At 38.0% G+C, this 6000-nt stretch overlaps 1 protein-coding gene across 1 annotated transcript in view; it reads right to left on the reverse strand.

Annotated features, from left to right (window-relative positions):
• fut8.L (fucosyltransferase 8 (alpha (1,6) fucosyltransferase) L homeolog) overlaps nt 1-5644 on the reverse strand; it is a gene marked incomplete at its 5' end in the record, with an annotated part of 139796 nt that extends 134152 nt beyond the window's left edge. The window contains 1 exon segment of the mRNA NM_001087633.1: nt 5611-5644.
• Between the last annotated feature and the right edge of the window lie 356 nt (nt 5645-6000).

Consider the following 6000-nt stretch of genomic DNA (forward strand, 5'->3'; position numbering starts at 1 on the left):
GGCTGCAAAAGAGTGTACAAATGTTTTGGGGTAACCGTCTTCCCCCCTACATTTCCTAACATATGGCATATAAACTATACACTGGGCTCATGTGTAGGGAAATATAACAACTCTATTTTATTTTATTAAGCGTCCCCTGCTTGCCGAATTAACGCTAGCGCAACTTCACCAGCGTTCGGCGACCAGGACGCAACTTCGCCTGTTAGTGAATAAGCGTTGCCTGATCGAATTTTCGCCTGAAGTAGTGTTGCGCTGCCTGCGAAGCCGTCGATGGCAAATTTTCGGCGCTTAGCAAATTTGTCTGTGTATTCTGGTAGCACTTTATAAATAAAGGGATGCATATATAATACCCATGAGGATGTCAGAGGGCCAAACTTACCCTTCACTCTTAAGAAAACAACAGAGCTTTGGCTCACCTTACTTGTTTTATACTCAGAGTTTCCAAAATAATCTGTATTGTCCATTATTTTTCCTGCGTGTATGTTCATATGTAATATTCATACAAACACATACATGCTCTTGTGCACAGTATGGGCCCTAATTATTTGGCTGCTTCCATGCACAACCCGTTGGGCTTTGAAATCCCCATTGTATCTGCAATTGTGAATTATTCATGGGCGGTATTAAAACTACCAGCAGTCCATTTGATGAGCTCTAAAAAGTGCAACAGGATCTTCAGAGCATCTGTGTATGTATATATGTATGCATAACTGTATTTGTAAAGCTCTGTACAGTGCATAAAAGTCTAATATATATAAAAGTATACACAGGAAGACAAATCACACAATGAATATATACAGAGCTCATATCAGAAGAAAGAGTTTAAGTGCTATGTGGTAAGAGACACAGTGGGAAGGAGGTCCCTGCCCCGTAGAGCTTACAGTCTTAGTAAGCAAGCAAGCAAGAATTTAGTCAGATTCTACCTCCAGGTTCAGGCTTCTGGAAACAATTATACATGAGATACTCATGTACTCGAGGGCACGTTAGAACGAATTTTCTCTCGTTTAACCGAATCCTATTTACAGGTGAATAAAATGGATATGTAAACTAAAAGAATATTTTAGTTTAGAATGTATATTCTATTATCCGCAATATTTGTAGTGCAGACATATTCTGACGCGGTTTACAGTAATTACAGTATACATCATTCACATCAGAACCAGTAAGCAATCCTGCATGTAGAAGAATGTTGAGGAAACTGGAGTATCTGGAGGAAACCGAAGCAGACACAGGAAGAATAAACAGAACTATAATCTTACAATATTGGTTAATCACGGATTATTCAGATAGTGTCAGATAGTGCCTTGACTGGACTCAAACCCAGGACCCCTAGAGTTGCAAGGTAGCAGTGTCAGAAATGGCTTAGATCAATGATCCCCAACCAGTAGCTCGTGAGCAACATGTTGCTCTCCAACCCTTGGATGTTGCTCCTAGTGGTCTCAAACAAGTGTTTATTTTTGAATTCCAGGCTTAGAGGCAAGTTTTAGTTGTATAAAAACTAGGAGTACTGCCAAACATAGCCTTATTGTAGGTCTACAATCCACATAGGGGCTACTAAATGGCCAATCACAGCCCTTATTTGGCACCTGATGAACATTTTTCGTGCTAGTGTCGCTCCCCAACTCCTTTTACTGATCAATGTTGGGGATGCCTATGCGCTCACCTCTAGCTTAAAACTACTTGTAATTGTCTATACTATGGAACAAACGGTTGACATTTCTGTTCATGATCACAATATAATTGTGTCTATAAAGTAGTACAGGTATGGGATCAGTAATCTGGAATCCTGTTATCCAGGACACTCCGAATTACAGAAAGGCGTAGTAGACTCCATTTTATGCAAACAATCCAAATTTTTAAAAATGATTTCCTTTTTCTCTATAATAATAAAACAGTACCTTGTACTTGATCCAAACTACAATACAATTAATCCCTATTTGGAGAAAAAACAGGCTATTGGGTTTATTTAATGTTTACATGACTTTCAAGTAGACTTTGGGGGTTATTTATTTAAGTCTGAAAACTCGAAAAATTAGAATTTTTTTTTTACTATAAAATCCACATTTTTAATGAAAAAAAAAACTCATTTTTTTCAAGATGTATTATACCCCGAAAAAGTTAGACTACAAAAATCCGGCATCTCATACCTGCCGAGGTTGTATATAAATCAATGGGAGAGGTTCCTATCCTATTTGTAAGTTTCTGTGGTCTGCGCTGGAATTAGTCTGAAATTCGACTATTTCGGGGTTTTCGGTCAAAAATCCAATAAATTTGGGCTTTTCGGAAGAAAGTCCGAAAAAAATCGAGCAATTTGGAGGAAAACCTTGCATGGGTTTTTACCCAAGTAGATTAAATCAAGCTTTTTTTTATTAATAAATAAGGTCAAATCATGGATTCTAGTTTGATCAGGTTTTTTTTTTTTAAAACTTCAGTTTAATTTGTTGAATACCAAAGTGAGAAGCAGTGGTTAGACAGTTTTGTACATCAAACAAGGTTAACATTACAATCTCCATTGAACGTATCTGTATAAATACTATATCTTTCATTTTAAGTCGAATTGATCGGATGTTTTTTCAAGTAATCAGATAAATCTGGATTTTAGTAAATAACCCTCTTAAAGTAAGAAGATATGAATTACGGAAAAAATCCATTATTTGGAAAACCCTAGGCCCCCGAGCATTCTGGATAACAGGTCCCATACCTGTGCTCTTTTTCCACAATGGTCATTACACAGCCTAAATTTACTGCAACATAAAGTAAATATAAAACATAAAGCAATTATGTATGGCAAAGTCACTACACCTAGAGGTTACAGAGACATCACACAATACTTTGTTTGACTAACAAAATGAATTAATCCCACGGCAAACACAAGCTCTCATTTGTTAGGTAAATATACACACGCAGAAGCCTGGAATCAAGCGGCGCACTTTGAATCAAAAAGAACACGGGTAGATAAAAACCAAGGAATGGGTCGTGTTGTGCACTATTCCCACTTCACTAAAGGAGGGGGTCCCTAGACTATGGCACTGCTAAAATTATCCACGTAGCAGACTTGGAACTCCGCTTTTCAATGCAAAAAGTCACGTGCCGTTTAATTGATATAATCAAGGGCTCCTTAGCTGCGTACTGCATTTAGAAATAATGATCTAGGAGTGGGGTGGCAAAATAACACATTATTGATGCTGTTCAGATTTGGAAACAAAAAGTTACCTTGGGTGATTTATGGATTTCACACACAGTGAGGGTCATTTATCAACACTGGGCAAATTTGCCCATGGGCAGTAACCCACGGCAACCAATCAGTTGCTGCATTCATTATTCTACTTGCAGCTGGCTTTAAAAAGCTAATCACTGATTGGTTGCTATAGGTAAGTGCCCATGGGTTACATTTGCCTATTGTTGATAAATTATCCCCAGTGGATTCATAGATATTTATTTTAAAGGGGTCGTTCACCTTTGAGATAACTTTTAGTATGATGTAGAGATTGATATTCTGAGACAATTTTCAATTTGTTTTCATTTTTTCTTATTGAAGGTTTTTGAGTTATTTAGCTTTTTATGCAGCAGCTCTTCAATTTGCATCTTAAGCAATCCGGTAACTAGGCTCTAAAGTACCCTAGCAACCATGCATTGATTTGAATAAGAGACTGGTATATGAATAGGAGAGGACCTGAATAGAAAGACGAGTTATACAAAGTAACAATACATTTGTGGCCTTACAGAACATTTGTTTTTTAGCAGGGAGTCAGCGATGCCCATTTGAAAGCTGCAAAGTCAGAAGAAAAAGGCAAATAACTATAAAAAATAAATAATGAAAACCAAGTGAAAAGTTGCTTAGAAATGGCCATTCTATAACATAATAAAAGTTACCTTAAAGGTGAACCACCCCTTTAATGCTCTGCTTTAATTGTATTACTGGTTTAGTAAGTTACAGGCAGACCAGGAGATGTGCCACTGTAGCTCTGGCATTACACATAGGCAGATTCAGCCTAATTGTTTCAGGTTTTATAACAGTCTGTCCAGGTATGGGAAAAAAACAATTAAAGGAGAAGGAAAGGCTAAAATTCAATAAGCTTTATCAGAAAGGTCTAAATAATTACACCAGTAAATCCTCTGTCAAAAGAAACACCACATTTCTTTCCTTCTATTGTGTACACATGGACTTCTGTTTCAGACTTCCTGTTTTCATCTTAAACCTCCAGGGTTAGGGCTTGAGCATGCTCAGTTTGCTCCTCTCTCCCTCTCCCCTTCCCTCTGTAATCTGAGCCCCGAGCTATGAGTGAGCAGGGAGAGACTCAGGCAGGAAGTGATGTCACACCAAGTTAATATGGCAGCTGCTATCCAAAACAAACAGAAAGCTTCTAAAGCAGCTTACTCAGGTACGGTAAAGCATTCTGCAGAATAAATAAAGTGTTATAGCTTGCACTATTGTGGCTAATCTATTGGTAATAAACTGCTTTGGTAGCTTTTCTTATCCTTTAAACAGCATACATAGGCAGATACTGCCTAATAGTTTTGGATTTTAGAAAAGTCTAATTAAGACAAATCAAGGTCTATTCCAAGCAAACGAGAATAAATTGGTCTAACCAGGCCAAATATATTGCAAAGGCAATATGGTCAGTGAAGAAACCCCAGTGGACACATAGATGGAAAAGACTCGCTCAAAAAAAATATTGGTTTTCTGATTTTTTTGTCCTGGGCAAAATTGACAACTCAGTCATGGGGACATTCAGGTGGAGTCAAGCTTATGACTAAGTGTCCTAGTGACACGAAACGCGTTAGGCATGAGTTGTTTATACAAATAAAATATTTCTATTTTTACCTATTATTAGTCTGATCTATGTGTGACCTACTTGAGTGCCTTGCTCCAACATTTTGTTTTTCTACATTCAGGTGGAGTACCACACATCTCCATATATGGACACAGCCTAAAGGCAGATAAGTTGAATTCTTATCAGGTTTTCTGTTAAAAACTAAAAGACATTAAAAAGAGAAGGGCATTATCCAAGTTTCCGGATGAGTAACAAATATATGCCATCTTGGAACAGAGGAGACATTTCTTCTTTTGTATGGGTGGCAGTAAGTGTGGATACAACCTACAGCGCACTCAAATTATGGATGAGTTAATGGCGGAGCTCATCTCCTTGTGGTAGCGTCTCCGGGCCGGTCGCAGCTCTCGCAAGAGATCGGCAACTTCAATCCGAAACTGACAATACTTCCAAACGCTCTTGCCCACATCTAGCGCTGACCGATATATCCCCCAGAGTCGCTACTGGTGTTATCAATGTGGCTTTATTGGGACACATAGCATGACATTGTTGTGGCAGTGGGTGTACAGATAAAACTTACGTGTTTCGTGCCTTCATACTCGGCACTTCCTCAGAGCTACCTACAGCGCACATGATTAAACACATGCAATAGCCTTGCTTAAAACAACAAAATCCAGTAGAATGAGGTGTTTTGCAACCAGGACACTGCCCTCTAAAAAGCCTGGGACAGCTAAAACATATGACTATTAATTATTCTTCTATTAAAGAACGAATTATCATCTCTACCTACAAATATTTATACAGCAACTAATACAAAATAAAGAGAGATTAGACTTACAGCAAGAGCTTCTTGTCTATTTTCTTGAACTTATCTGTAAAGAGAAAGAGAAATACTGTAAGTGCATCAATCAGAGAAAATATTTCATATTCCATGTCTCTTTCCTGCCTTTGGGGGGAAAGCTATCAATTTTTTCATCCACATTGCTTCATTTTATAGCAGATTTTCTTGCCCATTACCCCCTTGGTTCTGTCTCTACTTTATCATTCTAACACCTGCCATAGCTGCGAAACTGGATGTCTATTTTGCACTATTACCTGAACCTAAGCAGATGTCATTGCTATAATCCTTAAAGGTCTACTTTACAAGACATATTATTTCACCATACTACATTTTTCAGCAGGGGCACTTATGTTGGTACACTGTGTTATTGGGGATTTCGGAAAGAAC

This window comes from Xenopus laevis, chromosome 8L (genome assembly GCF_017654675.1).
Source record: "Xenopus laevis strain J_2021 chromosome 8L, Xenopus_laevis_v10.1, whole genome shotgun sequence".
NCBI lineage: Eukaryota > Metazoa > Chordata > Amphibia > Anura > Pipidae > Xenopus > Xenopus laevis.